The 24,747-nt window shown below is 38.1% G+C and overlaps 5 non-coding genes across 5 annotated transcripts; all 5 read right to left on the bottom strand.

Annotated features, from left to right (window-relative positions):
• Nucleotides 1–10,153: 10,153 nt before the first annotated feature.
• Nucleotides 10,154–10,236, bottom strand: TRNAL-CAG (transfer RNA leucine (anticodon CAG)). Its single transcript has one exon. It is a non-coding gene; the product is annotated as a tRNA-Leu (tRNA).
• Nucleotides 10,237–12,127: 1,891 nt separating this feature from the next.
• Nucleotides 12,128–12,210, bottom strand: TRNAL-CAG (transfer RNA leucine (anticodon CAG)). Its single transcript has one exon. It is a non-coding gene; the product is annotated as a tRNA-Leu (tRNA).
• A 5,968-nt stretch (nucleotides 12,211–18,178) lies between these two features.
• TRNAL-CAG (transfer RNA leucine (anticodon CAG)) lies at nucleotides 18,179–18,261 on the bottom strand. Its single transcript has one exon. It is a non-coding gene; the product is annotated as a tRNA-Leu (tRNA).
• Nucleotides 18,262–20,151: 1,890 nt separating this feature from the next.
• On the bottom strand, nucleotides 20,152–20,234 carry TRNAL-CAG (transfer RNA leucine (anticodon CAG)). Its single transcript has one exon. It is a non-coding gene; the product is annotated as a tRNA-Leu (tRNA).
• Nucleotides 20,235–21,229: 995 nt separating this feature from the next.
• Nucleotides 21,230–21,302, bottom strand: TRNAF-GAA (transfer RNA phenylalanine (anticodon GAA)). The gene has a single exon. It is a non-coding gene; the product is annotated as a tRNA-Phe (tRNA).
• Nucleotides 21,303–24,747: the final 3,445 nt, after the last annotated feature.

Raw genomic sequence — 24,747 nt, 5'->3', positions numbered from 1 at the left:
GGCCTTTTGATCATGATCAGTCCATGTGCTTTGTTTAATATCTCCTTAAAATGTAAACGGTGAAGAAAAAGCATTTTGCCGAAACCCGGGACCTTTAGATCTTCAGTCTAACGCTCTCCCAAATGAGCTATTTCAGCCATATCTATACATTTTCTGGGGGGTTTGACACTCTGCAAATGTCAAGTGTCACACCTGGAGGGATATATTATAATTTTTCATTTGACTGTTTTTTGAAGCATGATTTCTATTTGAAACGCCTTCCATTTTGCTGTACATATTTAATAACATTCATTAACTATTTGTGAATGAGTAGAAAAAGACAGCAATTTTGCCATTGAATTTTTACATTTTCAGTTTGTCTCCATGCACCAGTATAATTCTGACCCTGTGCTTCTAGAATAGGTCATGGTCGCACATAAAACACAATTTGCATGCATAATGTTACATTAAGTTTTATTTTTTATGAGATGCAAACAATTGGAGCAAAAAAGAGACAAAAATTTAGAGAAAATATTTTATTGATTGTTAAAAGTTAGACCATTTGTCCCAAAATGTGCTGAAACATGTCAGAATGACATGGGCATTTCACATTTTTTAAACTATGATTACCTACTTGTTAAGTTTTTGTTTATTAAGTATCGTTATGGTCTATTGATGTATGAGGTGAAAACTATGAAAGTAGACTTACCAGCAAATCCGTTTCTAGATATATTTCATGACAGCACTGTAGAAGGTTGATTCCCTACCCTAATAGGGACAGAGAACACAAAGAGGTGAAATAGTCCCTCCTCATTGACTGTCCAAAGGATTTTTCTAGTGCCAAAAGAACAACAGACATATGCACAAAAAATCTGTTTGATGTTCCTAGAGTTCTTTTTTGAGAGGACAAATTCAGATTCACTCCAAAGACTCTCAGGAAATTTTTCAAAACCACATTACTAAGTTTTGTTTGACCTCATCTAATCAATAAATGAAGATAAAGTTTCTTGAAATTAAATGTTGATGTCAGAAGTGGGATTTGAACCCACGCCTCCAGGGGAGACTGCGACCTGAACGCAGCGGCTTAGACCGCTCGGTATTAGACCGCTCGCCTTAGACCGCTTCAATATGCAATTGGAACTTAACTCCTTCCATGCTAGTCAGCAGAAATGTTACCATTCCTTGTGATTAAAAACTTTTCACACCACCCCAAAAAAGTCAATAAATAACATTTTTTATATGCGTACTTTTCGTCTGCATTAATTTTTAAACCTCCATTTATTTTGTTTGGATATTAGAAATGTTAGATTTCTCACAAATGCGGTGATGCACCACATTTCTTCAGAAACTACTGTTTGGCCACACAGCAGGGCTTTGAAAGGAAGAGCCCTATTTGGGTTTTGCAATGCAGATTTTGCAGGAATACCTTGCAGATGAAATTTGCAGAGTACCAAAACAGCAGAAAACCTCCCAAAGTGACCACATTTTAGAAATTATTTTGCACAATGAGTTAATCAACACCTGCAATTACTATTGTCAGCCTATAGGTGTTTTCACTCTGAACCATCCAGCATTGCAAGTGATGATTCTGTCACACTAAGGTGCGACCCGTCTTAATTGTCTGTGGCCGAATTGTAGCTTTGGCACAAGGTATACGTATACTCGAGGAAAGAATACACAAGACAAGAGGGTATCGTGTCAGTATGATTCTTCTCTGTCTTTAATCAAACGTGTACAGCTTTTATAACAGAATTTGAGCTACATCATCAGTTACATCATGGACATATTTCCAGTTACTATTTGCTTTTCTCAGGTCGCTACACAATCATTATGTACACTTCTGGGTTACCGTTTACTGCTCCCACATTGCTAAACAATACTTATATACACAAGTATTGTTTTCTAGCTTGGCTTACCCTGGTCCACCCAGTTTATTCAATATTTGGTGAAGCTTAGGTGAATGATACCATACAGAAACAACTCTAAGAAAATATAAGAAAATATAAGAAAATCAGAAGTATCTTAAAGCAACATGATCCCAATATCCAGCAAAGCGTCCATATAGTGATACAGTTTTGATTCTTGTATATATTCATGTGCCATATATTCTTCCCTTAACAGTCCCTCCTTTGGAGATATGCAAAATCAAAATCCTAATCTCGTCGAACCTATCGATCTGTCCTCCCAGCCTACCTATCTCAACATTGCTGGAACCTAACTAACTAATCTTCGCCGTATATACGAGACGACCCATCTCTAGTAGATGGACCCCCTCCTAACGGACTTTGCACAGGAGGAAGTCAGATCCTGGACTTTCCCTCATTGGCTTGCTTCAAGCAGGCATATTCCGGAGGTGGTGCTTGCATGTTTTCATTGGGACATCTTTCATACAGGGGATCTTCAAAATCGGCATGCATGGTCATCACTGTGGTTTCCATAGTTTTCATCATCATTTTCTTAAGGCATGGCACTATGCAGCATAGAATTAAAGAAAATATGATCAAAGGACATAAAATAACTTTTGCAAACTTAATGGGTCAATAATTGCCTTCATGGCATCCCCAGTGTATTTTATAAACCGTTGTTGATTATTGTATAAATAGTTTATCCGCTTTGCATTCTTATTTGCGGGGATGGTGGGTTTAAACACAACTATTGTCTCGTTCTCGACTTTGAATTTGTCAGGTGCTCCCTGTGTGCCCCCACTGGTATCTATGCTTCTTAGCCAAAATTTACCTTTTGTGTCACCATTTTCCCTCCCAAGTTTAGTACTTGAGCCTAGTACATATAACCCTTGCTCATACTCTGAAGGGTTGTCAATAGTAAGGTACAGAACTATGCATCCCTCCTTGGGGCAGTGAGTGGCAGTGACAGGGAGTATTGAATCTGGAAGGCCACTCTGACCCTTAAAATGGGCTTTGGACAGGGTCATGCGACTTAATAGGCTTATTCCCCATTTGTCCCTTCGCTGTAGGGCCTGGGCTGGTTGATGTCTCCAGTCACTTTCACCAGTGTGCCACCCAACAAGAGACTAATCCTCCCAGTTTGAACCTTCCCCTATTTCAGCAGTAGTGACACAGATGAATTGTGTATTAAACCTGATATGAAACTGTGCCATGGGGCCTGGACATTCTTATTGTGAGACAGTAGTCAAATTGATATGTTACTCTTGGGGTGGAGACATTATACCAGAAAGTCAGTATGCCCTTCTCATGAGTGACTACCCCTTGGTGATTGACTACCCCTTGAGCTAGGAGAAGGATAAGTGCCAGATGGATGAAGAGTGGCAGCCGCTACTGGACTCTGGATCCGGCATCTCCTTGCAGTGGGAAGCGAGGACCCATGGACTGCTGCGATAGTTGACAGGACTTGGAACAGGCTGTCATCTCTAGGTTCAAGGGTACGTCTGTTGAACCTCTTGGTGATGAGGACTCAGTCACCGGGCAGGATCTGGTGGGCTCCTATGTCCTCAGGATCTGGGATGGATGAAAAGACTCGAAAATGCATTTTAGTCACATGTTTTTAAACTTAGTCTACATATAGGCAATTATACTTGTGCGTGTATGTGACCCAAGGGAAAGACTAAACTCTTATGCTATGACCCCTGTTTCCTGTATAGCATCAAGTATGTAAAGTTTTGTTCGAGGCCTTAAATTTTCCTTGTTCATCCTTAGGTGTATTTCATCCTGTATAACTTCATCTTAGGTCCATTTCTTCTTTTCTTCCTTGGATACTTGTTTCTGGAGTGTTATTCCTTTTCCTCTGTTTCCGTGTCAACCGGTATTACTGCTGCTTCTTTTGCTGTTACTTCAGCTAGCCTGTTGCCCACTGCTTCCCTTGAAGTGTCTCCAGTGTGTGTGCTTTTACTTTTACCACCGCAACTCTTCCTGGCATCAACAAGGACTCCATTAATTCTTGCATGGCTTTGTGGTGTCTGACCGGCGTTCCGTTAGCCGTGATGAAGTCTCTTTCTCTCCAGATTGATCTTGATAGCTTCATGTTGAGTGGACCTCTCGTATGCTTCTGTCAAGGCCTGCAGTCCTTTTGGATATAGGCAGTGGTTTTGCTGGCAGCAAGTTACTTCTGTGGCTACTGCTATACCAGTGTGCGAACGGCCTTCTTGGTCTGCATACCTTGGTCTATCCACAATGAGCATCAGGTCAGGATCTTCCAGGTGTTCTCTTGCCTCATGACAGCAAGACAATCGCGTTCAGCCATTTCAGAGTCGACTACCTCTTCCACTAATGTGTCAGAGATGTGGTTTTCATCCTCCATCTTCCTCCCCCCTTTGGCAGAGGTAGAAGAGTAGCTGAATTATGGACAGCACATCTGGAGATGGTGACGTCCGGGAGCAGAGTAGGGCATTGCAGACAGGTGCTTTGGGCCAGGATCTTCAACTGGTGACCCATAAAAATATCAGAAGCTTTGTCCAGCACAGGTGGGTTGCAAACACGGTTCTCATGCAAGTTGGGACTCCACGAGCCACTTGGTCAAGTCTTGGAGAGTAGAAGCCAGGAGGGCATTGTCTTCCTCCGTGAAGCTGTGTTAGGACTCCATTTACATGGTCAGGCTTCTTCATGACAAACAGACAAAACAGTTCGGTATAGCCTGGCAGTCCTAGAGCTGTGAAAATGTGATTGCAATTTAGTATATAAAACACACTGATTACCTTCTTGGAAAGTCTTGAAATAATTATAAAAAGGTTGCATGTGTAGAAGAGCAGTATTGGCTTGGCTGTCTTCAGTCAGGGGAAGAGGTCATCCATATATATTGTAAAACGAAGTGGCTGTGGGATGTATCCTCTTCCAGGGCTCCAGGACCGTGGTCATGGCTCGGGTGAACATAGAGAGGCTATACTGTGCCCCTTGAGGCATCATAGTCCAAATATATTGCTGGCCCTCATGTGAAAACAAACAGGTACTGGCTTGCAGCATGTAGAAATAAACTGAAGAAAGCATTGGCCAGGTCAATCACCGTAAACCATAGAAAAATAAATAGAATTGATAAAAAAAAACATAGTGTGTGGATTTGGTACCATAGATGTGTTCAGTACTATAACTTCATTGACAGCACATAAGTCATGTATTATCCATAACTTCATAGAAATAATTGCAAATTATGAAATGGAGGGTGAAATAGGATGAATATTGCAATTTCCTTGGCAGCAGGGCTACTGGCTTCGGCCCCACCTTTACAAACTGGATTTTCAGCCTGCCAATATTGAGTCTGGGATCAGTGCCATTAGTTCAACGCCCACATGATCTACAGATGTGTCCTGTAAAAAAAAAAAAAAAAAAAAAAGACTACATACTTCTTCAGCAAGTAGATCAATGTCCCTGATCAATCTTCTGATTGCATCGGGACCCACCAGGAATTTGAGAGGAGTATCCTCAACCTCTGTCTGGGTGAGAGATGTTGTTTCTCTACTGTATTTTTGTGGGGGGGGGCGAGCTGTTTACTAGGGTATCTGTCTCCTGGCATTTCCAGGAGTCCTTGCATGTAGTAGATTGTGTATAAAAGTATGAGCTTTGAGGCTTAAAAGATGATGATGATAATTATGTCCCCTCACCATATAACGATAAATACTGTAGATTATCAGTCTGAGCTATTTATTTCCTGTCTCCTCCGGTTCTGTTTACTTATATACCTCCATGTCATATTCATCTTTTTCTTCATTATTCTTTTCATAAATTACATTAATTAATAAAACTATAATGGATGCTGGACAGGATGTAGCACAAGACGTGCCGTCTATATAAATAGTTGGAAAGAAGGTACGGCTCTTTGGGTTGGTCATCTGACAGTCAGAACAAGTCTCACGATATTCTGCATTCTGCGTTTGACAGCTGGAACACGTCCAGTCATCGGGAATGTATATAGATGTATAAATGAATGTAATGCAGATATTGCAACTGACATCTTCCTGTGTAAATATTTGTTTTGCACAAAATTCAGCAATCTTGTTATATTCCTCTCCTCATGCCTTTTTTCCTAACTTCCTCTGCCATCTTATAAAATGCTTCAGGGTCCTGTAACACCTCATAATACCTGAGGCTGGGACGCTGCTCTCCACTCATTAACACATTCTTCTATCCCTTCTTATCTAATGCTCCTCCCCTCGTGATCAGAGGGTTTCTTAACGTACATTTTCTTTCTCACTCCACTATGGGTCATATCTGTCTTATAGATATTGACTGACTGCTCCCACCCATTCTATCATCTGAATTCTGAGTATATCTGAAAAACATATGTATGTGGGCGTCTTGAAACAAATTCTCACGGGGTTATGAACAGTTGGATATGTGACTGTAAAAGCTGTATGTACTCCTTATGTCCGAGTAAAGGGGTCTTCAGTGAACATAGTGATGTCTAGCTATCTTGAACACAGTAATATAGGGAATTAACCAACAACTAACACCAGAGTATTTCACAAATCTTGTGTATCCAGAAACTGCGTAGTATAAAAATACCTTATAAATTGTTAAAATTTCTGTTTCCTCAAAACTTTCGCTCTAAAACCTTTCAAAGAAAACCATCTCATAGAGAAATGTAGTGACATTAGTAAAACAATAACTAAAAAGTAACAATAGACCTCGGATCTCACAGAGATATCTGTACAAATCAAGCAATTACCATTCAAGTAATTCTCTTTCTACCTGAACCAACTAACCTTATAATTATAGTATGCAGAACAAAACCAGTTTATCCAATTCTCTAATTTCACAACATATATATGTATACACACATAGAATGCATTCAAAAATTTTAACCACATGCTAGTACGCCTCCTGCAAATTATACACACTACAAAAGACAAAAGACAATGAATTTAAAACTGGTACTGACATCAAATACTGCGAATCCTTGACACCAAAACAATTCGCAATTTACCTATCCATATGCCAGCCTGATTTGTAGAGGTGAAAAATCTACACCTGGGCAAACCATACTTTTCAGGGAGAGAGCAATCACTCAGTCACATCAACACGGTAATTGAAATTACCCTTCCACCCATATAACTTATGAACCTATGCTGCAGCTAAAACACCATCATCTTAGCCAGATGATGTCCGGTGGGAAACCCGCAAGAAGTTACCAACCACTTAGAGGTTGGAAAATCACTGAGAGTAATCAAGCCCCTACTCCCACTTGCCCACTGGGAGAGACACAGTTCAGACTTCTGCGATCATCGGTCAAGCCGAGAGCAGGACCGGAACCAGAGTGACAGAGAATTTGCTCAGTACGTCTCCCTATCTATATTTTTTTCCTTTTCAGGCTGGCTGAGGTAACAATCACGTATGCAAACAACCAAAACAGCAAAGCAGAGAGGCAAAGCAGATAAGGCAGACAATTAAACTTTTAGATTACCGTAATTATAAATATGCTTGAAGGGTTACTGTGTGTATACTATAAAACAACTTATTACATTTTATATTTTATATCCTCCGGACTGAATACAGATAATGTAGCGTGATTATTAAACACTTTGCATTCAGGAAATGCAGCTGAAATAGCAGTCTAACCAGTATGGCAGTATATTCAATATGAGAGCTGCGGACAGGCGTGTCACAACAATGCATCAATACTTCAAACATAAAAAAAAACTATTATGAATGTATTCCTTATCCCTTTCACTGTTCTTTTGTTACCAAGGCAACTAGGGCTGGGCTTTTTGTCACTTTAGGTATAGTAAATAGTGGTAATCACTTCTAGATAGGTGGTTGATATTTCAGCAGAGGGGGAAAAATTAGTAATCACCTCTTTCCTTAAAAATGTATATACCGTGTCATTCACGTCACCGGGCCCAGTTTATACCGTGGGCGTATGGCCGGACGTGAGCACCTATATGTATATATCTGATATATATATATAACTTCTTCGACCGTCTAAGGTCGGAACCAGGGTGATAACTCAGTGGAAACAGCCCCTTTGCACTCTGCTCTGTATGCTTCTAGTAGCCCTAGTGCAGTATGAAATAGTTTTTATCAGATACTAGATGGATTCTAGATACACCCTCCGAATTGGTTAGACCGGATAATACACACAGACAATTAAGGAATTATATACCTGACCGGGTCCATAGGCTCAGGACTTTCAAACGTGGTCAGTTTAAGGGTTCAGAGAAGACAGCCAACTATCTCCTCCCAGCCGGACGTGAATACAGAAGGTTAGGTAAGATGATATATTTTCTCACCAGGTCTCGAGCTGCAGTCTCGTCCCGCTGGAAAGACGTCCGTCCTGGGGGGAGATTTTGTTGCGGCTGTGATCATCTGGTATCGTCCTTCGATATGCAATTGGAACTTAACTCCTTCCATGCTAGTCAGCAGAAATGTTACCATTCCTTGTGATTAAAAACTTTTCACACCACCCCAAAAAAAGTCAATAAATAACATTTTTTATATGCGTACTTTTCGTCTGCATTAATTTTTAAACCTCCATTTATTTTGTTTGGATATTAGAAATGTTAGATTTCTCACAAATGCGGTGATGCACCACATTTCTTCAGAAACTACTGTTTGGCCACACAGCAGGGCTTTGAAAGGAAGAGCCCTATTTGGGTTTTGCAATGCAGATTTTGCAGGAATACCTTGCAGATGAAATTTGCAGAGTACCAAAACAGCAGAAAACCTCCCAAAGTGACCACATTTTAGAAATTATTTTGCACAATGAGTTAATCAACACCTGCAATTACTATTGTCAGCCTATAGGTGTTTTCACTCTGAACCATCCAGCATTGCAAGTATGCCAGTTTAGTGCCCAGCTTTTGCTTGCAGAGGCAAGCAACCCATACATTTTTAAGTGGGCTCTACTCACTGGAGCAATGTCAAATATGTAGATGCTTTGTCTCACCATTAAAGTAGAAACCTCCTATATTTCAAATTAAAGATGACGGACCTGTGTGGAGCTTGTGTTTTTTGCCTTTTTGACTTTGTCCACAGCATATTTTTTAAGGACATTTGTCTCAGTAATGCCTCAGTGTTTCAAAGTCAAACAAGCTGACTATAATCATTCAGCTAGTGTCTGATAAGTGCTGTCTGTTTCAGCTATCAGGTTACCTTTTAATCCTCTTACAGCTAAGTCAATCTGAAATAAAACAAAATAGAGGAAAAATTACTAAAAAACATTCATGTGTTCAAAAGGAAAAAGTTACCGTTTCTCAAATTTTTAACATTTTGTTTTCTGTAGATAGTTAAGATTTTTAGGCCTTTTGATCATGATCAGTCCATGTGCTTTGTTTAATATCTCCTTAAAATGTAAATAGTGAAGAAAAAGCATTTTGCCGAAACACGGGACCTTTAGATATTCAGTCTAACGCTCTCCCAACTGAGCTATTTCGGCCATAGCTATACATTTTCTGGGGGGTTTGACACTCTGCAAATATCAAGTGTCACACCTGGAGGGATATATTATAATTTTTCATTTGACTGTTTTTTGAAGCATGATTTCTATTTGAAACGCCTTCCATTTTGCTGTACATATTTAATAACATTCATTAACTATTTGTGAATGAGTAGAAAAAGACAGCAATTTTGCCATTGAATTTTTACATTTTCAGTTTGTCTCCATGCACCAGTATAATTCTGACCCTGTGCTTCTAGAATAGGTCATGGTCGCACATAAAACACAATTTGCATGCATAATGTTACATCAAGTTTTATTTTTTATGAGATGCAAACAATTGGAGCAAAAAAGAAACAAAAATTTAGAGAAAATATTTTATTGATTGTTAAAAGTGAGACCATTTGTCCCAAAATGTGCTGAAACATGTCAGAATGACATGGGCATTTCACATTTTTTAAACTATGATTACCTACTTGTTAAGTTTTTGTTTATTAAGTATCGTTATGGTCTATTGATGTATGAGGTGAAAACTATGAAAGTAGACTTACCAGCAAATCCGTTTCTAGATATATTTCATGACAGCACTGTAGAAGGTTGATTCCCTACCCTAATAGGGACAGAGAACACAAAGAGGTGAAATAGTCCCTCCTCATTGACTGTCCAAAGGATTTTTCTAGTGCCAAAAGAACAACAGACATATGCACAAAAAATCTGTTTGATGTTCCTAGAGTTCTTTTTTGAGAGGACAAATTCAGATTCACTCCAAAGACTCTCAGGAAATTTTTCAAAACCACATTACATGAAGATAAAGTTACTTGAAATTAAATGTTGATGTCAGAAGTGGGATTTGAACCCACGCCTCCAGGGGAGACTGCGACCTGAACGCAGCGCCTTAGACCGCTCGGCCATCCTGACTTCGATATGAAATTGGAACTTAACTCCTTCCATGCTAGTCAGCAGAAATGTTACCATTCCTTGTGATTACAAACTTGTCACACCACCCCAAAAAAGTCAATAAATAACATTTTTTATATGCGTACTTTTCGTCTGCATTAATTTTTAAACCTCCATTTATTTTGTTTGGATATTAGAAATGTTAGATTTCTCACAAATACGGTGATGCACCACATTTCTTCAGAAACTACTGTTTGGCCACACAGCAGGGCTTTGAAAGGAAGAGCCCTATTTGGGTTTTGCAATGCAGATTTTGCAGGAATACCTTGCAGATGAAATTTGCAGAGTACCAAAATAGCAGAAAACCTCCCAAAGTGACCACATTTTAGAAATTATTTTGCACAATGAGTTAATCAACACCTGCAATTACTATTGTCAGCCTATAGGTGTTTTCACTCTGAACCATCCAGCATTGCAAGTATGCCAGTTTAGTGCCCAGCTTTTGCTTGCAGAGGCAAGCAACCCATACATTTTTAAGTGGGCTCTACTCACTGGAGCAATGTCAAATATGTAGATGCTATGTCTCACCATTAAAGTAGAAACCTCCTATATTTCAAATTAAAGATGACGGACCTGTGTGGAGCTTGTGTTTTTTGCCTTTTTGACTTTGTCCACAGCATATTTTTTAAGGACATTTGTCTCAGTAATGCCTCAGTGTTTCAAAGTCAAACAAGCTGACTATAATCATTCAGCTAGTGTCTGATAAGTGCTGTCTGTTTCAGCTATCAGGTTACCTTTTAATCCTCTTACAGCTAAGTCAATCTGAAATAAAACAAAATAGAGGAAAAATTACTAAAAAACATTCATGTGTTCAAAAGGAAAAAGTTACCGTTTCTCAAATTTTTAACATTTTGTTTTCTGTAGATAGTTAAGATTTTTAGGCCTTTTGATCATGATCAGTCCATGTGCTTTGTTTAATATCTCCTTAAAATGTAAATGGTGAAGAAAAAGCATTTTGCCGAAACCCGGGACCTTTAGATCTTCAGTCTAACGCTCTCCCAACTGAGCTATTTCGGCCATATCTATACATTTTCTGGGGGGTTTGACACTCTGCAAATGTCAAGTGTCACACCTGGAGGGATATATTATAATTTTTCATTTGACTGTTTTTTGAAGCATGATTTCTATTTGAAACGCCTTCCATTTTGCTGTACATATTTAATAACATTCATTAACTATTTGTGAATGAGTAGAAAAAGACAGCAATTTTGCCATTGAATTTTTACATTTTCAGTTTGTCTCCATGCACCAGTATAATTCTGACCCTGTGCTTCTAGAATAGGTCATGGTCGCACATAAAACACAATTTGCATGCATAATGTTACATCAAGTTTTATTTTTTATGAGATGCAAACAATTGGAGCAAAAAAGAGACAAAAATTTAGAGAAAATATTTTATTGATTGTTAAAAGTGAGACCATTTGTCCCAAAATGTGCTGAAACATGTCAGAATGACATGGGCATTTCACATTTTTTAAACTATGATTACAAACTTGTTAAGTTTTTGTTTATTAAGTATCGTTATGGTCTATTGATGTATGAGGTGAAAACTATGAAAGTAGACTTACCAGCAAATCCGTTTCTAGATATATTTCATGACAGCACTGTAGAAGGTTGATTCCCTACCCTAATAGGGACAGAAAACACAAAGAGGTGAAATAGTCCCTCCTCATTGACTGTCCAAAGGATTTTTCTAGTGCCAAAAGAACAACAGACATATGCACAAAAAATCTGTTTGATGTTCCTAGAGTTCTTTTTTGAGAGGACAAATTCAGATTCACTCCAAAGACTCTCAGGAAATTTTTCAAAACCACATTACATGAAGATAAAGTTACTTGAAATTAAATGTTGATGTCAGAAGTGTGATTTGAACCCACGCCTCCAGGGGAGACTGCGACCTGAACGCAGCGCCTTAGACCGCTCGGCCATCCTGACTTCGATATGCAATTGGAACTTAACTCCTTCCATGCTAGTCAGCAGAAATGTTACCATTCCTTGTGATTACAAACTTGTCACACCACCTCAAAAAAGTCAATAAATAACATTTTTTATATGCGTACTTTTCGTCTGCATTAATTTTTAAACCTCCATTTATTTTGTTTGGATATTAGAAATGTTAGATTTCTCACAAATACGGTGATGCACCACATTTCTTCAGAAACTACTGTTTGGCCACACAGCAGGGCTTTGAAAGGAAGATCCCTATTTGGGTTTTGCAATGCAGATTTTGCAGGAATACCTTGCAGATGAAATTTGCAGAGTACCAAAACAGCAGAAAACCTCCCAAAGTGACCACATTTTAGAAATTATTTTGCACAATGAGTTAATCAACACCTGCAATTACTATTGTCAGCCTATAGGTGTTTTCACTCTGAACCATCCAGCATTGCAAGTATGCCAGTTTAGTGCCCAGCTTTTGCTTGCAGAGGCAAGCAACCCATACATTTTTAAGTGGGCTCTACTCACTGGAGCAATGTCAAATATATAGATGCTTTGTCTCACCATTAAAGTAGAAACCTCCTATATTTCAAATTAAAGATGACGGACCTGTGTGGAGCTTGTGTTTTTTGCCTTTTTGACGTTGTCCACAGCATATTTTTTAAGGACATTTGTCTCAGTAATGCCTCAGTGTTTCAAAGTCAAACAAGCTGACTATAATCATTCAGCTAGTGTCTGATAAGTGCTGTCTGTTTCAGCTATCAGGTTACCTTTTAATCCTCTTACAGCTAAGTCAATCTGAAATAAAACAAAATAGAGGAAAAATTACTAAAAAACATTCATGTGTTCAAAAGGAAAAAGTTACCGTTTCTCAAATTTTTAACATTTTGTTTTCTGTAGATAGTTAAGATTTTTAGGCCTTTTGATCATGATCAGTCCATGTGCTTTGTTTAATATCTCCTTAAAATGTAAACGGTGAAGAAAAAGCATTTTGCCGAAACCCGGGATTGGACCAGGGACCTTTAGATCTTCAGTCTAACGCTCTCCCAACTGAGCTATTTCAGCCATATCTATACGTTTTCTGGGGGGTTTGACACTCTGCAAATGTCAAGTGTCACACCTGGAGGGATATATTATAATTTTTCATTTGACTGTTTTTTGAAGCATGATTTCTATTTGAAACGCCTTCCATTTTGCTGTACATATTTAATAACATTCATTTACTATTTGTGAATGAGTAGAAAAAGACAGCAATTTTGCCATTGAATTTTTACATTTTCAGTTTGTCTCCATGCAACAGTATAATTCTGACCCTGTGCTTCTAGAATAGGTCATGGTCACACATAAAACACAATTTGCATGCATAATGTTACATCAAGTTTTATTTTTTATGAGATGCAAACAATTGGAGCAAAAAAGAGACAAAAATTTAGAGAAAATATTTTATTGATTGTTAAAAGTGAGACCATTTGTCCCAAAATGTGCTGAAACATGTCAGAATGACATGGGCATTTCACATTTTTTAAACTATGATTACCAACTTGTTAAGTTTTTGTTTATTAAGTATCGTTATGGTCTATTGATGTATGAGGTGAAAACTATGAAAGTAGACTTACCAGCAAATCCGTTTCTAGATATATTTCATGACAGCACTGTAGAAGGTTGATTCCCTACCCTAATAGGGACAGAGAACAAAAAGAGGTGAAATAGTCCCTCCTCATTGACTGTCCAAAGGATTTTTCTAGTGCCAAAAGAACAACAGACATATGCACAAAAAATCTGTTTGATGTTCCTAGAGTTCTTTTTTGAGAGGACAAATTCAGATTCACTCCAAAGACTCTCAGGAAATTTTTCAAAACCACATTACTAAGTTTTGTTTGACCTCATCTAATCAATAAATGAAGATAAAGTTTCTTGAAATTAAATGTTGATGTCAGAAGTGGGATTTGAACCCACGCCTCCAGGGGAGACTGCGACCTGAACGCTGCGCTTTAGACCGCTCGGCCATCCTGACTTCGATATGCAATTGGAACTTAACTCCTTCCATGCTAGTCAGCAGAAATGTTACCATTCCTTGTGATTACAAACTTGTCACACCACCCCAAAAAAGTCAATAAATAACATTTTTTATATGCGTACTTTTCGTCTGCATTAATTTTTAAACCTCCATTTATTTTGTTTGGATATTAGAAATGTTAGATTTCTCACAAATACGGTGATGCACCACATTTCTTCAGAAACTACTGTTTGGCCACACAGCAGGGCTTTGAAAGGAAGAGCCCTATTTGGGTTTTGCAATGCAGATTTTGCAGGAATACCTTGCAGATGAAATTTGCAGAGTACCAAAACAGCAGAAAACCTCCCAAAGTGACCACATTTTAGAAATTATTTTGCACAATGAGTTAATCAACACCTGCAATTACTATTGTCAGCCTATAGGTGTTTTCACTCTGAACCATCCAGCATTGCAAGTATGCCAGTTTAGTGCCCAGCTTTTGCTTGCAGAGGCAAGCAACCCATACATTTTTAAGTGGGCTCTACTCACTGGAGCAATGTCAAATATGTAGATGCTTTGTCTCACCATTAAAGTAGAAACCTCCTATATTTCAAATTAAAGATGACGGACCTGTGTGGAGCTTGTGTTTTTTGCCTTTTTGACTTTGTCCACAGCATATTTTTTAAGGACATTTGTCTCAGTAATGCCTCAGTGTTTCAAAGTCAAACAAGCTGACTATAATCATTCAGCTAGTGTCTGATAAGTGCTGTCTGTTTCAGCTATCAGGTTACCTTTTAATCCTCTTACAGCTAAGTCAATCTGAAATAAAACAAAATAGAGGAAAAATTACTAAAAAACATTCATGTGTTCAAAAGGAAAAAGTTACCGTTTCTCAAATTTTTAACATTTTGTTTTCTGTAGATAGTTAAGATTTTTAGGCCTTTTGATCATGATCAGTCCATGTGCTTTGTTTAATATCTCCTTAAAATGTAAACGGTGAAGAAAAAGCATTTTGCCGAAACCCGGGATTGGACTAGGGACCTTTAGATCTTCAGTCTAACGCTCTCCCAACTGAGCTATTTCGGCCATATCTATACATTTTCTGGGGGGTTTGACACTCTGCAAATGTCAAGTGTCACACCTGGAGGGATATATTATAATTTTTCATTTGACTGTTTTTTGAAGCATGATTTCTATTTGAAACGCCTTCCATTTTGCTGTACATATTTAATAACATTCATTGACTATTTGTGAATGAGTAGAAAAAGACAGCAATTTTGCCATTGAATTTTTACATTTTCAGTTTGTCTCCATGCACCAGTATAATTCTGACCCTGTGCTTCTAGAATAGGTCATGGTCGCACATAAAACACAATTTGCATGCATAATGTTACATCAAGTTTTATTTTTTATGAGATGCAAACAATTGGAGCAAAAAAGAGACAAAAATTTAGAGAAAATATTTTATTGATTGTTAAAAGTGAGACCATTTGTCCCAAAATGTGCTGAAACATGTCAGAATGACATGGGCATTTCACATTTTTTAAACTATGATTACCTACTTGTTAAGTTTTTGTTTATTAAGTATCGTTATGGTCTATTGATGTATGAGGTGAAAACTATGAAAGTAGACTTACCAGCAAATCCGTTTCTAGATATATTTCATGACAGCACTGTAGAAGGTTGATTCCCTACCCTAATAGGGACAGAGAACACAAAGAGGTGAAATAGTCCCTCCTCGTTGACTGTCCAAAGGATTTTTCTAGTGCCAAAAGAACAACAGACATATGCACAAAAAATGTGTTTGATGTTCCTAGAGTTCTTTTTTGAGAGGACAAATTCAGATTCACTCCAAAGACTCTCAGGAAATTTTTCAAAACCACATTACTAAGTTTTGTTTGACCTCATCTAATCAATAAATGAAGATAAAGTTTCTTGAAATTAAATGTTGATGTCAGAAGTGGGATTAGAACCCACGCCTCCATGGGAGACTGCGACCTGAACGCTGCGCCTTAGACCGCTCGGCCATCCTGACTTTGATATGCAATTGGAACTTAACTCCTTCCATGCTAGTCAGCAGAAATGTTACCATTCCTTGTGATTACAAACTTGTCACACCACCCCAAAAAAGTCAATAAATAACATTTTTTATATGCGTACTTTTCGTCTGCATTAATTTTTAAACCTCCATTTATTTTGTTTGGATATTAGAAATGTTAGATTTCTCACAAATGCGGTGATGCACCACATTTCTTCAGAAACTACTGTTTGGCCACACAGCAGGGCTTTGAAAGGAAGAGCCCTATTTGGGTTTTGCAATGCAGATTTTGCAGGAATACCTTGCAGATGAAATTTGCAGAGTACCAAAACAGCAGAAAACCTCCCAAAGTGACCACATTTTAGAAATTATTTTGCACAATGAGTTAATCAACACCTGCAATTACTATTGTCAGCCTATAGGTGTTTTCACTCTGAACCATCCAGCATTGCAAGTATGCCAGTTTAGTGCCCAGCTTTTGCTTGCAGAGACAAGCAACCCATACATTTTTAAGTGGGCTCTACTCACTGGAGCAATGTCAAATATGTAGATGCTTTGTCTCACCATTAAAGTAGAAACCTCCTATATTTCAAATTAAAGATGACGGACCTGTGTGGAGCTTGTGTTTTTTGCCTTTTTGACTTTGTCCACAGCATATTTTTTAAGGACATTTGTCTCAGTAATGCCTCAGTGTTTCAAAGTCAAACAAGCTGACTATAATCATTCAGCTAGTGTCTGATAAGTGCTGTCTGTTTCAGCTATCAGGTTACCTTTTAATCCTCTTACAGCTAAGTCAATCTGAAATAAAACAAAATAGAGGAAAAATTACTAAAAAACATTCATGTGTTCAAAAGGAAAAAGTTACCGTTTCTCAAATTTTTAACATTTTGTTTTCTGTAGATAGTTAAGATTTTTAGGCCTTTTGATCATGATCAGTCCATGTGCTTTGTTTAATATCTCCTTAAAATGTAAACGGTGAAGAAAAAGCATTTTGCCGAAACCCGGGATTGGACTAGGGACCTTTAGATCTTCAGTCTAACGCTCTCCCAACTGAGCTATTTCTGCCATATCTATACATTTTCTGGGGGGTTTGACACTCTGCAAATGTCAAGTGTCACACCTGGAGGGATATATTATAATTTTTCATTTGACTGTTTTTTGAAGCATGATTTCTATTTGAAACGCCTTCCATTTTGCTGTACATATTTAATAACATTCATTGACTATTTGTGAATGAGTAGAAAAAGACAGCAATTTTGCCATTGAATTTTTACATTTTCAGTTTGTCTCCATGCACCAGTATAATTCTGACCCTGTGCTTCTAGAATAGGTCATGGTCGCACATAAAACACAATTTGCATGCATAATGTTACATCAAGTTTTATTTTTTATGAGATGCAAACAATTGGAGCAAAAAAGAGACAAAAATTTAGAGAAAATATTTTATTGATTGTTAAAAGTGAGACCATTTGTCCCAAAATGTGCTGAAACATGTCAGAATGACATGGGCATTTCACATTTTTTAAACTATGATTACCTACTTGTTAAGTTTTTGTTTATTAAGTATCGTTATGGTCTATTGATGTATGAGGTGAAAACTATGAAAGTAGACTTACCAGCAAATCCGTTTCTAGATATATTTCATGACAGCACTGTAGAAGGTTGATTCCCTACCCTAATAGGGACAGAGAACACAAAGAGGTGAAATAGTCCCTCCTCATTGACTGTCCAAAGGATTTTTCTAGTGCCAAAAGAACAACAGACATATGCACAAAAAATGTGTTTGATGTTCCTAGAGTTCTTTTTTGAGAGGACAAATTCAGATTCACTCCAAAGACTCTCAGGAAATTTTTCAAAACCACATTACTAAGTTTTGTTTGACCTCATCTAATCAATAAATGAAGATAAAGTTTCTTGAAATTAAATGTTGATATCAGAAGTGGGATTTGAACCCACGCCTCCAGGGGAGACTGCGACCTGAACGCAGCGCCTTAGACCGCTCGGCCATCCTGACTTCGATATGAAATTGGAACTTAACTCCTTCCATGCTAGTCAGCAGAAATGTTACCATTCCTTGTGATTACAAACTTGTCACACCACCTCAAAAAAGTCAATAAATAACATTTTTTATATGCGTACTTTTCGTCTGCATTAATTTTTAAACCTCCATTTATTTTGTTTGGATATTAGAAATGTTAGATTTCTCACAAATACGGTGATGCACCACATTTCTCCAGAAACTACTGTTTGGCCACACAGCAGGGCTTTGAAAGGAAGAGCCCTATTTGGGTTTTGCAATGCAGATTTTGCAGGAATACCTTGCAGATGAAATTTGCAGAGTACCAAAACAGCAGAAAACCTCCCAAAGTGACCACATTTTAGAAATTATTTTGCACAATGAGTTAATCAACACCTGCAATTACTATTGTCAGCCTATAGGTGTTTTCACTCTGAACCATCCAGCATTGCAAGTATGCCAGTTTAGTGCCCAGCTTTTGCTTGCAGAGGCAAGCAACCCATACATTTTTAAGTGGGCTCTACTCACTGGAGCAATGTCAAATATGTAGATGCTTTGTCTCACCATTAAAGTAGAAACCTCCTATATTTCAAATTAAAGATGACGGACCTGTGTGGAGCTTGTGTTTTTTGACTTTTTGACGTTGTCCACAGCATATTTTTTAAGGACATTTGTCTCAGTAATGCCTCAGTGTTTCAAAGTCAAACAAGCTGACTATAATCATTCAGCTAGTGTCTGATAAGTGCTGTCTGTTTCAGCTATCAGGTTACCTTTTAATCCTCTTACAGCTAAGTCAATCTGAAATAAAACAAAATAGAGGAAAAATTACTAAAAAACATTCATGTGTTCAAAAGGAAAAAGTTACCGTTTCTCAAATTTTTAACATTTTGTTTTCTGTAGATAGTTAAGATTTTTAGGCCTTTTGATCATGATCAGTCCATGTGCTTTGTTTAATATCTCCTTAAAATGTAAATGGTGAAGAAAAAGCATTTTGCCGAAACCCGGGACCTTGAGATCTTCAGTCTAACGCTCTCCCAACTGAGCTATTTCGGCCATTTCTATACATTTTCTGGGGGGTTTGACACTCTGCAAATGTCAAGTGTCACACCTGGAGGGATATATTATAATTTTTCATTTGACTGTTTTTTGAAGCATGATTTCTATTTGAAACGCCTTCCATTTTGCTGTACATATTTAATAACATTCATTAACTATTTGTGAATGAGTAGAAAAAGACAGCAATTTTGCCATTGAATTTTTACATTTTCAGTTTGTCTCCATGCACCAGTATAATTCTGACCCTGTGCTTCTAGAATAGGTCATGGTCGCACATAAAACACAATTTGCATGCATAATGTTACATCAAGTTTTATTTTTTATGAGATGCAAACAATTGGAGCAAAAAAGAGACAAAAATTTAGAGAAAATATTTTATTGATTGTTAAAAGTGAGACCATTTGTCCCAAAATGTGCTGAAACATGTCAGAATGACATGGGCATTTCACATTTTTTAAACTATGATTACCTACTTGTTAAGTTTTTGTTTATTAAATATCGTTATGGTCTATTGATGTATGAGGTGAAAACTATGAAAGTAGACTTACCAGCAAATCCGTTTCTAGATATATTTCATGACAGCACTGTAGAAGGTTGATTCCCTACCCTAATAGGGACAGAGAACACAAAGAGGTGAAATAGTCCCTCCTCATTGACTGTCCAAAGGATTTTTCTAGTGCCAAAAGAACAACAGACATATGCACAAAAATCTGTTTGATGTTCCTAGAGTTCTTTTTTGAGAGGACAAATTCAGATTCACTCCAAAGACTCTCAGGAAATTTTTCAAAACCACATTACATGAAGATAAAGTTTCTTGAAATTAAATGTTGATGTCAGAAGTGGGATTTGAACCCACGCCTCCAGGGGAGACTGCGACCTGAACGCAGCGCCTTAGACCGCTCGGCCATCCTGACTTCGATATGCAATTGGAACTTAACTCCTTCCATGCTAGTCAGCAGAAATGTTACCATTCCTTGTGATTAAAAACTTGTCACACCACCCCAAAAAAGTCAATAAATAACATTTTTTATATGCGTACTTTTCGTCTGCATTAATTTTTAAACCTCCATTTATTTTGTTTGGATATTAGAAATGTTAGATTTCTCACAAATGCGGTGATGCACCACATTTCTTCAGAAACTACTGTTTGGCCACACAGCAGGGCTTTGAAAGGAAGAGCCCTATTTGGGTTTTGCAATGCAGATTTTGCAGGAATACCTTGCAGATGAAATTTGCAGAGTACCAAAACAGCAGAAAACCTCCCAAAGTGACCACATTTTAGAAATTATTTTGCACAATGAGTTAATCAACACCTGCAATTACTATTGTCAGCCTATAGGTGTTTTCACTCTGAACCATCCAGCATTGCAAGTATGCCAGTTTAGTGCCCAGCTTTTGCTTGCAGAGACAAGCAACCCATACATTTTTAAGTGGGCTCTACTCACTGGAGCAATGTCAAATATGTAGATGCTTTGTCTCACCATTAAAGTAGAAACCTCCTATATTTCAAATTAAAGATGACGGACCTGTGTGGAGCTTGTGTTTTTTGCCTTTTTGACTTTGTCCACAGCATATTTTTTAAGGACATTTGTCTCAGTAATGCCTCAGTGTTTCAAAGTCAAACAAGCTGACTATAATCATTCAGCTAGTGTCTGATAAGTGCTGTCTGTTTCAGCTATCAGGTTACCTTTTAATCCTCTTACAGCTAAGTCAATCTGAAATAAAACAAAATAGAGGAAAAATTACTAAAAAACATTCATGTGTTCAAAAGGAAAAAGTTACCGTTTCTCAAATTTTTAACATTTTGTTTTCTGTAGATAGTTAAGATTTTTAGGCCTTTTGATCATGATCAGTCCATGTGCTTTGTTTAATATCTCCTTAAAATGTAAACGGTGAAGAAAAAGCATTTTGCCGAAACCCGGGATTGGACCAGGGACCTTTAGATCTTCAGTCTAACGCTCTCCCAACTGAGCTATTTCGGCCATATCTATACATTTTCTGGGGGGTTTGACACTCTGCAAATGTCAAGTGTCACACCTGGAGGGATATATTATAATTTTTCATTTGACTGTTTTTTGAAGCATGATTTCTATTTGAAACGCCTTCCATTTTGCTGTACATATTTAATAACATTCATTAACTATTTGTGAATGAGTAGAAAAAGACAGCAATTTTGCCATTGAATTTTTACATTTTCAGTTTGTCTCCATGCACCAGTATAATTCTGACCCTGTGCTTCTAGAATAGGTCATGGTCGCACATAAAACACAATTTGCATGCATAATGTTACATCAAGTTTTATTTTTTATGAGATGCAAACAATTGGAGCAAAAAAGAGACAAAAATTTAGAGAAAATATTTTATTGATTGTTAAAAGTGAGACCATTTGTCCCAAAATGTGCTGAAACATGTCAGAATGACATGGGCATTTCACATTTTTTAAACTATGATTACCTACTTGTTAAGTTTTTGTTTATTAAATATCGTTATGGTCTATTGATGTATGAGGTGAAAACTATGAAAGTAGACTTACCAGCAAATCCGTTTCTAGATATATTTCATGACAGCACTGTAGAAGGTTGATTCCCTACCCTAATAGGGACAGAGAACACAAAGAGGTGAAATAGTCCCTCCTCATTGACTGTCCAAAGGATTTTTCTAGTGCCAAAAGAACAACAGACATATGCACAAAAATCTGTTTGATGTTCCTAGAGTTCTTTTTTGAGAGGACAAATTCAGATTCACTCCAAAGACTCTCAGGAAATTTTTCAAAACCACATTACTAAGTTTTGTTTGACCTCATCTAATCAATAAATGAAGATAAAGTTTCTTGAAATTAAATGTCATAAGTGGGATTTGAACCCACGCCTCGAGGGGAGACTGCGACCTGAACGCAGCACCTTAGACCGCTCGGTATTAGACCGCTCGCCTTAGACCGCTTGCCTTAGACCGCTTCGATATGCAATTGGAACTTCACTCCTTCCATGCTAGTCAGCAGAAATGTTACCATTCCTTGTGATTAAAAACTTGTCACACCACCCCAAAAAAGTCAATAAATAACATTTTTTATATGCGTACTTTTCGTCTGCATTAATTTTTAAACCTCCATTTATTTTGTTTGGATATTAGAAATGTTAGATTTCTCACAAATGCGGTGATGCACCACATTTCTTCAGAAACTACTGTTTGGCCACACAGCAGGGCTTTGAAAGGAAGAGCCCTATTTGGGTTTTGCAATGCAGATTTTGCAGGAATACCTTGCAGATGAAATTTGCAGAGTACCAAAACAGCAGAAAACCTCCCAAAGTGACCACATTTTAGAAATTATTTTGCACAATGAGTTAATCAACACCTGCAATTACTATTGTCAGCCTATAGGTGTTTTCACTCTGAACCATCCAGCATTGCAAGTGATGATTCTGTCACACTAAGGTGCGACCCGTCTTAATTGTCTGTGGCCGAATTGTAGCTTTGGCACAAGGTATACGTATACTCGAGGAAAGAATACACAAGACAAGAGGGTATCGTGTCAGTATGATTCTTCTCTGTCTTTAATCAAACGTGTACAGCTTTTATAACAGAATTTGAGCTACATCATCAGTTACATCATGGACATATTTCCAGTTACTATTTGCTTTTCTCAGGTCGCTACACAATCATTATGTACACTTCTGGGTTACCGTTTACTGCTCCCACATTGCTAAACAATACTTATATACACAAGTATTGTTTTCTAGCTTGGCTTACCCTGGTCCACCCAGTTTATTCAATATTTGGTGAAGCTTAGGTGAATGATACCATACAGAAACAACTCTAAGAAAATATAAGAAAATATAAGAAAATCAGAAGTATCTTAAAGCAACATGATCCCAATATCCAGCAAAGCGTCCATATAGTGATACAGTTTTGATTCTTGTATATATTCATGTGCCATATATTCTTCCCTTAACAGTCCCTCCTTTGGAGATATGCAAAATCAAAATCCTAATCTCGTCGAACCTATCGATCTGTCCTCCCAGCCTACCTATCTCAACATTGCTGGAACCTAACTAACTAATCTTCACCGTATATACGAGACGACCCATCTCTAGTAGATGGACCCCCTCCTAACGGACTTTGCACAGGAGGAAGTCAGATCCTGGACTTTCCCTCATTGGCTTGCTTCAAGCAGGCATATTCCGGAGGTGGTGCTTGCATGTTTTCATTGGGACATCTTTCATACAGGGGATCTTCAAAATCGGCATGCATGGTCATCACTGTGGTTTCCATAGTTTTCATCATCATTTTCTTAAGGCATGGCACTATGCAGCATAGAATTAAAGAAAATATGATCAAAGGACATAAAATAACTTTTGCAAACTTAATGGGTCAATAATTGCCTTCATGGCATCCCCAGTGTATTTTATAAACCGTTGTTGATTATTGTATAAATAGTTTATCCGCTTTGCATTCTTATTTGCGGGGATGGTGGGTTTAAACACAACTATTGTCTCGTTCTCGACTTTGAATTTGTCAGGTGCTCCCTGTGTGCCCCCACTGGTATCTATGCTTCTTAGCCAAAATTTACCTTTTGTGTCACCATTTTCCCTCCCAAGTTTAGTACTTGAGCCTAGTACATATAACCCTTGCTCATACTCTGAAGGGTTGTCAATAGTAAGGTACAGAACTATGCATCCCTCCTTGGGGCAGTGAGTGGCAGTGACAGGGAGTATTGAATCTGGAAGGCCACTCTGACCCTTAAAATGGGCTTTGGACAGGGTCATGCGACTTAATAGGCTTATTCCCCATTTGTCCCTTCGCTGTAGGGCCTGGGCTGGTTGATGTCTCCAGTCACTTTCACCAGTGTGCCACCCAACAAGAGACTAATCCTCCCAGTTTGAACCTTCCCCTATTTCAGCAGTAGTGACACAGATGAATTGTGTATTAAACCTGATATGAAACTGTGCCATGGGGCCTGGACATTCTTATTGTGAGACAGTAGTCAAATTGATATGTTACTCTTGGGGTGGAGACATTATACCAGAAAGTCAGTATGCCCTTCTCATGAGTGACTACCCCTTGGTGATTGACTACCCCTTGAGCTAGGAGAAGGATAAGTGCCAGATGGATGAAGAGTGGCAGCCGCTACTGGACTCTGGATCCGGCATCTCCTTGCAGTGGGAAGCGAGGACCCATGGACTGCTGCGATAGTTGACAGGACTTGGAACAGGCTGTCATCTCTAGGTTCAAGGGTACGTCTGTTGAACCTCTTGGTGATGAGGACTCAGTCACCGGGCAGGATCTGGTGGGCTCCTATGTCCTCAGGATCTGGGATGGATGAAAAGACTCGAAAATGCATTTTAGTCACATGTTTTTAAACTTAGTCTACATATAGGCAATTATACTTGTGCGTGTATGTGACCCAAGGGAAAGACTAAACTCTTATGC

Source organism: Dendrobates tinctorius, unplaced genomic scaffold (genome assembly GCF_039654945.1).
Source record: "Dendrobates tinctorius isolate UK_male_01 unplaced genomic scaffold, ASM3965494v1 ptg000300l, whole genome shotgun sequence".
NCBI classification, from domain to species: Eukaryota; Metazoa; Chordata; class Amphibia; order Anura; family Dendrobatidae; genus Dendrobates; species Dendrobates tinctorius.
The sequence above is the reverse complement of the archived record's forward strand: the minus strand, read 5'-3'. Positions and strand labels throughout refer to the sequence as shown.